The sequence below is a fragment of the Neofelis nebulosa genome, chromosome 4 (genome assembly GCF_028018385.1).
Source record: "Neofelis nebulosa isolate mNeoNeb1 chromosome 4, mNeoNeb1.pri, whole genome shotgun sequence".
Taxonomy (NCBI): domain Eukaryota; kingdom Metazoa; phylum Chordata; class Mammalia; order Carnivora; family Felidae; genus Neofelis; species Neofelis nebulosa.
In genome coordinates this window covers 22,476,810-22,488,987 of record NC_080785.1, presented here as the reverse complement: position 1 = coordinate 22,488,987, position 12,178 = coordinate 22,476,810, and the positions used below count along the sequence as shown (strand labels likewise).

The 12,178-nt window shown below is 40.9% G+C and overlaps 1 long non-coding RNA gene across 1 annotated transcript; it reads right to left on the bottom strand.

The window, feature by feature from the left end:
- Window positions 1-324: 324 nt before the first annotated feature.
- LOC131510961 (uncharacterized) lies at window positions 325-5,980 on the bottom strand. The gene is made up of 2 exons (XR_009261270.1): window positions 1,472-5,980; window positions 325-1,383 (listed from the first exon to the last, which is right to left on the bottom strand). It is a non-coding gene; the product is annotated as an uncharacterized LOC131510961 (long non-coding RNA).
- Between the last annotated feature and the right edge of the window lie 6,198 nt (window positions 5,981-12,178).

Sequence of the window (12,178 nt, the reverse complement as noted above, 5' to 3'; positions counted from 1 at the left end):
AAGTCAAAAACAGACCCAAGTTCAGATGGAACTTTAATACTGTGTGTGATAAAGGGACCATCTAAAAATCACTGGGGCAAAAACTAACTTTTTAATAAATGGTTAAAACAATTGGTTAGCCATCTGGAAAAAGATAAAATTAGACCCATACTTCATACCACGCACAAGAACAGACTCCGAATGAATCAGGGATCTAAATGTAAAACAATGAAGCTATCCAAGTACTACAGGGGAAAAAGTGGTGAATCTTCTCTAACGATGATCTAAGGAAAAGAATGTTAACTATGACTCAAAATCAGGTAGACTACAAGAAAAGACTGATAATACGCTTACACCAAAATGTTTAATAAAATCTGCATGACAAGAAAAAAACATCATTAACCAAAGGCAATAAATAAAATGAGATAAAGGGCTAATATCATAATATATAAAGAACTCTTGAAATTGAAGAATTAAATACTAGTAACTTGGCAGAAACATGGGCCAAAAACATGATTACATACACACATATACATACACATACATATCCCTTAAACACAGGAAAAGACGTCCAATTCAATTCGTAAAAGACACAGAAGTTAAAACTACACTGAATTGCTATTGCTCACCCACCACATTGGCAAAAAGCAAACAGTTATGCTTTGGAGAAACAGGGATTCTCATACAGGAAGAATGGAGAAGTGGCCACTTCCAGGGCTGACACGGAGAAAGTACACAAGGACTGTTCTGTGCCAGAAAGGAAGGATGTGCCCAAAAATGACAGTGTCAAAAGGGCCTAGGAGCCTGCGTGAAGGAGCTCCCACTGGCCAAATCCAGAACAATTTCAGCAACGCAATAAGTAAGGATAATATAAAATAAGAATACAGTAAAAATCCATGAGTCAACACCAATATAAATAAACAAGAGTTAAGGGAACACTCTTCTTTGTGGAAGAAAAAAATAAATGAAGAGGGAATGATGGCATTTTTTTTTTAATGTTTTTATTTATTTTTGAAGGAGAGAGAGAGACAGAACACGAGCGGGGGAGGAGCAGAGAGAGGGGGAGACGCAGAATCTGAAGCAGGCTCCAGGCTCTGAGCCATCAGCACAGAGCCCGACACGGGGCTCGAACTCACGAACCGTGAGGATCATGACCTGAGCTGAAGTCAGACGCTCAACTGACTGAGCCACCCAGGCGCCCCGGGAATGATGGCATGTTAAATCACCAGTGGGCATCATAAGAATAACCAGTTCAGGCAAGAGTCACCCAAGGATTCTAAAGCCTATGAGTAAAAGTTTGAGGAGTAATTAGGACATTAACTAAAAACATCACTCCACAAGATAGTTATTGTCTGTAAAGAGGGAAAGAGTAGCTTTACGCTGGGCAAACCTAACAGACAGAACCTTAACCAAATAAGCAAAATGAGGGCAAACCTGACATACAGAACCTTAACCAAATAAGCAAAATGAGGGCAAACCTGACAGACAGAACCTTAACCAAATAAGCAAAATGAGTATCACCAGCAGTGGGACAGACATCATGTGACTCCAAGTATGACGCACTGAGGAAAACACAATGTCCCTTGTGCAGCATTTCTGCCAAAAGTGCAAAACCTGACTCTAACCAAGAGGAAACTTCAAACAAACCAAAATTGAAGAACATTCTAGAAATAATTGGCTAATACTCTCCAAAAATGTCAATGCCATGAAAGTCAGACAGGGAAACCGTTCCAGATAAAATAAGACTAGATGTAACGTATGATCTGGTAAGGTCTGTACTTAGATAATATTATTACATGAGTGTTAATTTCCTGATTTTTAAAAACAATAAACTTATTAAGAAGGGGAAAAGGTAAGTTCTGGCCCATAACCTGATTCTAAAGATGAGGAAACATCACACAAACACACAATGAAAAAATTTCTATTATTAAAAAAAAAAAAAAGGACAGGCATGATTATCTTCTTCAAAAATGTCAATCTAAAAAAAAAAAAGAAATTGTAGAAATATTCCAAATTAAAGGATATAAACAGATACGACAACTAAATACGACATATAACCCTAGACAGGATCTCCTACCACAGGGGGAAAAAATATTACAAAGGACCTTACTAGGGGGCACGTGGGTGGCTCAGTCGGTTGCACGTCCGACTTGGGCTCAGGTCATGATCTCACAATTCATGAGTTAATGCCTGGAGCTGTCAGCGTGAAGCCTGTTTGGGATTATCTCTCTCTGCCTCTCTCTCTGCCCCTCCTCCATTTTCTCTCTCTCAAAATAAATAAACTTTAAGAAAATATATTTTAAAAAGGACCTCATTAGGAGAACTGATAAAATCACAATATGTATAGCAGATTAGATGAAACTAATTTAACAACATAAATTTATGAGGTAGTAACTGTATATAACCAAAAATCTCTGTTCTTAGGAAATGCCCACTGAAATAGAGATAAAGGGTCATGCAATATGTAACATCCCAAATGACTCAGAAAAAAAAATATACACGTAACACACACATATATACATAAATACAGAGAGCAAGAAAATAGGCACCAAATGTTAACAGGTGAACTAAAAATAGCTTTTCTTTGCATTATGTTTGGGGGTTTTTGCAACCTTTTAAATTTTTAATGGTCCATCCTCCAAATGAAACTATTCAGAATTATCATAGATTAAAATCAGCATCTTAAAAAAACAAAACAAAACAAAACAAAAAACTACCCTAAGAGTTAGTGCTTAAATATTTTAACATTAACTACATTTCCTACGTGTTCACTTGGGAGATAAGGGGTCTCAAAATGACCACGCTATAGCCTAAGGAAAACACAACTGGAAAGAAGTTGCAATGTGCAAAAGAAATTCTATCGTAAGCTAAGATCGTAAGCGTCTCCAGAGTCAGGCCACCTGGCTTGGAACTTGGGCTCTAAGCCCCAAGCTTTCCTAAACTTCGATTTTCTCGTCTATGAAGTGGGAATGATAATAGTGCCTATTTCCTAGGGCTATTACGGGATTAATGGAATTACAGAAGAAAAATATTTTAGTAAAATGCCCAACACGTGCTAAGCACTCACTATTATTATTATGTCTCCCTACTGTATTATAATGTACCCGGCATAAATAAGGCTATGGGGCCTTTGGTAACTGATTACAAAGGGAACTGGAAAAGAATTCATCCTGTTCTTATCTAGCACCACACTATACTAAAGAGGCTCTAATTTTAGGCCCCAGTTTTGTTTTGGGTTTGTTGTTGTTGTTGTTGATTTTAGAGACAGAGAGCAAGCAAGCGCGTGCACACGCGCACGTGCGATTGGCAGAGGGAGAGAGAGAGAGAATCTTTTTTTTTTTAAAGGTTATTTATTTTTGAGAGAGAGAGAGAGAGAGAACAAGAGTGCACAAGTGTGCACCCAAGCCGGGGGAGAGGAAGAGAGAGGGAGAGAGAATCCCAAGCAACAGCAGAGCTCCATCCCAGGACTGAAAGACTGTGAGCCAATATCCAGAGTCGGAGCCACCCAGACTCTGAAGCTTGGGGGGGGGGGGGGGGGGGGGGGTGCGGCGCATATCTTAAGCAAGTATGGAGCCCAACACAGGGCTCGATCCCACAACCCTGGGATCATGATCTGAGCCAAAATCAAAAGTCAGACACTGAACCAACTGAGCCACCCAGGTACCCCAGTCCCCAGTTTCTAAAAAGAATAGCCCCTGGGGTAACAAATAAATGAAAAGTCCTCTATCAAATTCTAATGACTTGATGGAAATAGCAATTGAAAATATCTAATTTGCCCCCCCCATCTTATTTCTATGTTCACCAAGTAAAGTTATGATCCAAATGTCATCCTTTCAACAAATTTACAGCTGGCCATAGTACATCTCCCACTGCAAATTAACACATGGAAGTTCAGTCTCCTGTAAGCTTGTTTGGCAGGCTTCATTCAGTCTCACATTCCCCATCAACTCTGAATGAACTAGCAAAATCAGATTTCTTCATCTGCAAAGTCACACCCTAGGTGCCTGATTAAGCAGCCTGGAGTTCCTTTCCTCTTGAAGGCTTGTCCCAGCAATCAGGGGCTTCCCTCCCTGACAGGAATTTAACTACCACTGTTGACAAGTTAACTTTCCAGAAGCATCTATCAAGAGCAGGCTATCTGTCTTTATTAACCACAGGATGCCTAATGGACACTGGGAGCAATTCAACACTCACTAATTAATAAACACTGGCCTTCAAAAGAAAAAGGCACTAAGTACCAATCAATAACTTTGTTAATCATACAACAACAGAAAATAAACTGTGGCTGAGTTAACTCCAAAATTAATTTTAACCTTTCATGCAATGTATTTCAAAACACTGCAAAAAAGTTATTTTTTAAAGATAAGTATCACACAAATTCACTATACGATTCTATAAAAATCATCACATGAAATAATCAAATTGCTATCAAATGGAAAAAATTTACCAATAAAACAGATTTCTGGTATATTCTCAAAAAGGTTGTTAACCTTCATACAATCAGCAATAAAACCCAAGAATCTGCCTTTAAAGAAAAAAGACATTAGTCCTAAACACTCATTTTCTCTTAGCAGCTTTTTAAACACACTTCTCTTTTATCATCAAAGGCAGCATATATATATATGCAATGTAAATTACATATATTGACCTAAAATCAAGAGTCAGACACTTAACCGACTGAGCCACTCGGGAGCCCCTATAAATTCTCTTTTTGACACTCTCCCATGTCTTGTTCTTACTTAAGATTGTATCATGAAGAGATCATGAATATGTTCAAGAAAATAGTGAACCTCTTTCTATTTTTATGACTATACGTGACTTTTTAAATATATACAAACCAGTTTGTGTCTTGTCCCACCAGTTCATTCAACACACACTGTGCCAGATAAGTCTTCCTGATTTTAAAAACAAAAATAAATACACATTCCACTCCCAAATTAAAATATTTTGTATATATTTGACCATGTTATTATATCAATGCTAAACTTCTTAGGTGTGATCATTGTAGTGCGGTTATTAGCTTTAATTAGAAGAAGGTCCCCTTTAGCAGGTATTTAGACGTGAAATGTCACGGTATCTGAAACTTATATTCAAGTGGTGAGGCAAAACATTATAAATTTGCTTACCACATTTGATTCAAAACACACACATACAGTGAGCATGAGGGAAAGCACGGCAAAATGTTAACGACTGTTTCATCTACAAGGATATATGTGTGCTTACGGGACTGTTTTGCTAAAGGTTTCAAGCTTTCAAAATAAAAAGATGGGGTAAAAAGGCTCTGGTACTTTCACAGGGTCTCCTCGTTTGCCACTTGAAAACACGCCAGGGTCATTTCCCGGCACCCAACCCTGGGTCCTAACCTAGCCCGACAGCATCCCTGCACTCTCTGGCAAAAGAATATGCAAACGAGTTCTCTAGGGGTCCTTAACTACCAGGGCTTCAGGCTGCAGCAACTGCATGGCTCCCCAGGGTCTCTCCCTACTTCTGCACTCTTTTCTCTCTCCTGCCTCCACCACTCTTGGGGCACTTAGACGTCCACCCACTCCTTTCACGGCCTATGCATCAGAGACCCAGCTGGAGGGTAAACATCTAGAGGAAGAAGCCTTCATGGATAATTCTTTTGTAATTCCCCTCGCACCCAGCTCGATGCGATGCACAGGAGAGGCGTTCCAAAGTGTTTAACTGAAACAAGGGGTTTCTTTAGGCAAAGCAGAGCATGGTAAGTGCTTCTAAGCAATGAGGGAAGGGGATCAGAGTTCACTGTCACACTCCAGCCTCCTCATCTTTCTCTCCAAGGCTTTCAACTCCTCTCATCTTTCCTGTCCTTCCAGATTGTCACAACTGTCTTCTCTCTGACACAAACAATGCCAGGTTATCCTACTGAGAATGGAAAAACCTGTTCCACAATCCCAAGTAAAGCAACTCTAGAAACCAGAAGAGCCAAATTCTCTTATATCTTATTTACATGACATTACTTTCTAACACCGTAAGAAACTACAAACAAGGGGCGCCTGGGTGGCGCAGTCGGTTAAGCGTCCGACTTCAGCCAGGTCACGATCTCGCGGTCCGTGAGTTCGATCCCCGCGTCGGGCTCTGGGCTGATGGCTCGGAGCCTGGAGCCTGTTTCCGATTCTGTGTCTCCCTCTCTCTCTGTCCCTCCCCCGTTCATGCTCTGTCTCTCTCTGTCCCAAAAATAAAATAAATAAACGTTGAAAAAAAAAAATTAAAAAAAAAAAAAAAAAAAAGAAACTACAAACAATTTGAATAAAGCACCTCTTAGGTATCCACCTATGGGATATCCCATATGGTACCCTTCCACCAGTCTGAAACTAGGAGAGACCTGCCTCTAAATGTTTTTACTTCAGTTAACCAAGATGAAGCTGGAGACACCCGAATACAGAGGCAACCACAATATCCTTGGAAAAGCTGATTCACTGACAAGAAAATACACCAGTGATACCTACCAAAAAAAGCAGGGCGGCGGGGGGGGGGGGACAGCATCTACTTGAAATAAGACACACACGGAAATCGCGGAAATGCACAAGAAAACCTGTGTCTCTTTCATTTTTCTCACCTGAGTACAAGTCACCGTCCTGGAGGGGAGCTTCAAGTACATCCGTCCAAAACCTGGCATCCAGAGAAGTTCATCACCTCATCCAACACCTCATAACTAATAAATTCAAGCCAAGCTAGGTTTAGAATGTGCACATTCTTCTCAGGCTTCTCTGCGCATTTTACCTCGAAATTTCATAAATTAAACTTTCTGTCCAAAAAAGCAGGGTGGATAGTGAAGTGGAAAACCTAACTGTGGTCATCTATGCCACTAACCAGCCGTGTAAAATTAAGTAAGCTGCCTTATTTATAAAATAAGAAGAGGCATTCAATCAGCTGTGAAGCCACTGGAACTAGAATATACTCTGATCCCTTGAGAATGGCATAAGTAATCATCACGTATTTACAACCCATTCGACTGTCACATTTTTTCACCAAACTTTGTTACAGCTTAAGCAATTTTAAAAAAAAATTCTTTTTAACGTCTATTTATTTTTTGAGAGACAGAGCACGAGTGGGGGAGGAGCAGAGTGAGAGGGAGATACAGAATCTGAAGCAGGCTACAGGCTCCAAGCTGTCAGTACAGAGCCTGACGTGGGGCTCGAACTCACGAACCACGAGATCATGACCTGAGCCAAAGTCGGACACTTAACCAACTGAGCCACCCAACTACCCCAAGCTTAAGCAATTTAAAATCATTACGTTAACTCAGACAACATCGCCTTTTACCAACAATTTCATAAATAGAAAGAATCCTGAAGTTCATTATCTGTATGATTACTATTACCTAAATTTTGGCAGAATGTCCTTGAGCACAAAATCTGAACATCCATATGAAATATATCTCACATAATATTTTCCATTCAACATAGAATATGCTATATAAACATATGAAACTCTTCAGAGATCGTTTGCATCAGCACAGAATCGTAGAGGAAAACTTGTATTTAGCTCTGGGCTGCCATTAGGTTAAAAAAAAAAAGGCCTACAGTAACTTCAGGGTGTCACTAGGCTATCCATACCAGGAATGGCAAAGGGAAAGGAGAAAGGAAGAACAGAAGAAACAGAAAAGAACCCAAAGAGGGGGGGACAAAAGGGAAAGAAGTGAAGACAGTAAAGAACACAGGAAGAAAAAAAGAATAAACAAGAAAGAGAGGAATGGCCGAAAATGGCTTGTCAGTATCCCAAGGCCATGGTGTGCCAACATCACACAACACTTTCAGACGGATCCCAGACATCTTTAAGCGTTGTTTGTTTGTTTTCTTTGGTTTACTTTTGGACACAAAAGTTGCCCAGAGAGGACATACTTAACTAGGGCCTGCTCCTAGACTCCAGGGCCAGGATTAGGAGGATTCCAATGCATGAAAAGTAACACAGAAAAGTGCTGCAATCCAAAATACACTGGATTTTACCAGGAATATCCAGGACCTGACCTGTTCCTAATTAGTAATCTTCCCAGAGTTTAGATCCCTTAACTCCAAGAGAGCACAATGATCCAAAAAGATGTAAGCAAGCAATATGTATATTTATACAATTGCATTTCAGTGCTTTCAAACAACGAGTACCCTGCAAAAACAAGAACGAAACGCAGTAAGGAGAAGGGCGTTTCCAGTCCCTCTCGGGGTCCCACTGCCAATGATCTCTAAAACTGCTGGGCCCTTCCTGGGGTTAAGGGGCTGGGACCATGAGACACAGCATGAGCCCAGGATAAGCCAGGACACCACCATCACCACCACTTTCCCATCCCCACCCCACACACATAGGAGCAAATGTTCTTCAGCTATGGGGAGGCATTTCTTATCTGGATAAACATTTAAAAATCTTTTTAAAGCAAATCTGTTGTTGGGATATTTCTGTTGTTTACAATCGCAAATGATCTGCTACTACTGAAAAATATTCTGTAGCTGACATGAAAGGACTGAACAGCATACTGATTCACTAAGCCTACAAAGTCTTTGTTCCAAACTACTAGTTAGGTAGTAACAAATATAAATGGCAAAGAGCAAACTCCTGTGTTCCCTTTCAGAAGAATTAAATTTGTAGCAGAAAGAATTTTAATTTTGAACCCTTTAAGAGTGGGAGAAAAACAGGATTTTTATACCTTTTGTCATGAAAATAGGAGAAGCTTATAAACACAGCAACCACAGTTAACTGTTCACAAACCAACTAAAAGGCATAATCAACTAGACCACAGATTTTAAAGATAAAGTCCAAAGAAAGCCTATGAATAGCATTCTATTTAAAAATACTTTTCACCTGGGGTGCCTGGGTGGCTCAGTCAGTTGAGCATCCGACTCTTGACTTCAGCTCAGGTCTGATCTCAAGGTCGTGAGACGGTGCCCCGCGTGGGGCTCTGCACTCACAGTGTGAAGCCTACTTGGGATTCTCTCTCTCCCTCTCTCTGTGCCCCTCCCCCGTGTATGTGCATGCACTCTCACTCTCTCAAAAAAAATAAATGAATTTAAAAGAAAATACTTTTCACTTGTTGCTACCAAATACTTGCATCCTCGGGCAGTAATCCCTAAAATTCAAAGAGTCCTCACAAATTCCTTTGGGATAGAGCCTCTAAGAATTAGGTACCATACAATTTTGAAAAACTAAAAAAGTAGGAAAAGCTGAAGGAATATGAACAACACTAAAGACAAAGCTGAGTAAGTAAGTGTTCCTAGCACAGCAATGATTAATCTCTCTGGAAACATAAAGAAACAAAAAAGATAATCATAGATTTTTAGAAAATGGACAATACGTGCAATGAATGCATGATACATCAATACGAAAGCAGAAAGCAAAACAATTGTCAGTGGCCTTGACAATGAACAGATAAGTAGCTTGGCGTAGCTGTGAACATTACAGAAAGATTCAGTACTAACAAAAATTCCCCTAGAAATAGGAAACAGGCACTCAAGGTCACAGACCACGTATAATTTTGCAAGAGAAAACCTGTGAGGTAGCATTTTTTAATAAGCTCTTCAAGAATTAACAGAAGAATTAAGCAGGTTCCCAGAAACTCTCCTCATGAACCATCAATGAAAAAAGATGTCTTTAGAAGCAGAATGTCACCACCATGCAGATGAGAAGTGGCAAAATCTTCCAAATCGGGGTCAACAACCTTTCCAAAGTGGAGTGTTCAGGTTCAGTTTTCAGGTCTTCTACTGTAGATGGCACAAGTATGGAGAAGGGTCCCCTGAGGCTCCTCCCTGGCTTCTGAAGGAAAAAGAAGGCCGGCCACACTGCAGGCAGTCTGAAATAAGGAGTCCTGGATCCTGCTCCTGGGATTGAGCAGCAACACCCCTACACTGAGACCCCAATCTTGAGTAACAGGTATCTTTCAGAAAGCTGAAGTATTCCTTCGAGGATGAATAAACTCAATCACAACATTGTAGGGCCAGACACACCTTACTCCACCAAGCCCCCGTTTTCCAGATGACAGCCTATGCCACAGAGTTGGACATTCTCCCCCACGGTACCGTAGCAAGTGGGAACTAGGATCCCGTGGGAAGAACACGAAGCGCTTAGCAGAGCATCCCAAGGGGCACGTACCCACTAATCGTTCTTACAGTTACTAACACTACTCTACCTTAATACCCTTTCCACCAAACTAAATAAAATCGGCCACAGCACAAGGAGAGAACTGGCAGGGAAAGGAAGAAGAGAAACACGTGGAGACAGGATCATGAAGGAAATCCACAGATGGGGGGCTTTGGCCGACCAGAAGTCATCCTGAGAAGCTAGATGCCTAACTAAGAAAAGAAGTGACACAAGTTGGAAGAGAGGAAACTGAAGACATGTGACAAGGGCAAGGACGATGTTGCCCGGTGCTAATGTGATTAAATACAAGAAAAACACTAAGTGTCTTAACTCCCCGAAGCACAGGAGGCTTTTAAAAGATGCTGAGGAAGGGGAAGGCGGGAGATAACACAGCGGCACACCCCACCTCCCACTGCTGAGTGAAAACTGGTCCAAGGGCCATCCCCCCCAGCACTCCTGTCATAGAGACTGCCAACCCCAGCCTCAAACTCTCAAGTCTAAAAAATTCAAACCAGTGTCACAGATTTAGTTCCGAAGATTATGTCACAGATGTTGAAGTCAAGAAATGACGAGCAGCAAGTCACATGTGGTCCTTTTCAAAGAAATAAACAGTATATCAAAATCTAAGGCCCTTTCCTTGAAATACAGCCTAAAATCAATTATATGGATGCTGACTCAACTTTAAGATTTAAGGTTCAATCATTTTATAAAAGCAGTTAGAAAACAGAGAATTTCAAGATAAAATTAACACCAGCAGACGTGAAAAGCAGTGAGATCTCATGGCCTCCGCCCAGATTTGTGGCCTGTGCTACACAAATGATTTGCTTCCTAATCCATAAAACACATCCAATAATAAACACTGTGTGTGCCTTCCAGGAATTTGATTTAAACAAGTTAACGATCATAAAGCAATCTAAAAAAGTAAGCACTGTATGGATCTCGGGCATAACGTTGGAAAGGCATGCGAGAGAAGTCAAATAATAGCATCTGGTGGTATCTTGAAGCATTCACTGGAAATTAAAAGGAAAACTCATTAAGTTATTTTCTAACAAAGAACCCTGTGCTATTAACTAGCCTTGACATACACACGGTTTTAGAACATTTAAAAAACTTAAAACCTTTCATTTTTACCCTGCCATCCCCTACACCTCACCCATTTCTTTTTTATTTCCTTGCTCTCAGGTAAGATTTTTCCCTTAAAAATTCTTGCTATCCTGGGGCACCTGAGTGGCTCAGTGGCTGGGCATCCGACTTCAGCTCAAGTCATGATCTCCCAGTTCGTGGGTTCGAGCCCCGCGTCGGGCTCTGTGCTGACAGCTTGGAGCCTGGGGCCTGTTTCGGATTCTGTGTCTCCCTCTCTCTCCGACCCTCCCCTGTTCACACTCTGTCTCTGTCTCAAGAAAAAATAAACATTAAAAAAAATTTAAAAAAAAAATTCTTGCTATCCTTTCTTCTCCCATAAATTCACTCACATTAGAATGTACTGTCAATCCTCACTTCAACTCACCTCAGACCGTGAGTCCATCTGGCTCTTGGCACCTGGGAGTCTAGTTTAATATGGAATATTTCCAGAGCACAACCTGTCAGAATGCCTTAGAATCGCCACCAACCCCTCCCCAAAGCCCCTTCACTACTTCCCCCTACCACCACCACCACCAGAAAAATAAACACACACTCTGGGTAAGAACAGTACACGTGACCTGCAAGGGCTGCTTTATGACATCTCCTGGCTCCACAGCCGTCCTACCAGATTTTAGCCCGAAATGCTCCTCATTTACAAACTGCAGAGCCTCCGCTGTTCCCCAAAGTCCTCAAGACAGGGAATGGCCATGCCGTGACAACTTACTCTTAATCCCCTAATGAGCATCTCCTTCCTGTAGCCGTGACTCTTCTGCTAAAGCAGTTAACTTGGAAGGATGTCCAAGTTAATGCTATCCATCTACCAAGAACCCAAACTCACAGAGTTTTAACTCGGAAAGGAGCTTTGTCTCATAAACACCATTTTATTTAGTGAGCTCCCAATTATGTAATGTGCTCCATCATATCCTGGAGCTATTATAAGTTGCTTGGTTATATTTGATAGAACATTCAGGTTTAAGAAACAGAGAATAGTGTT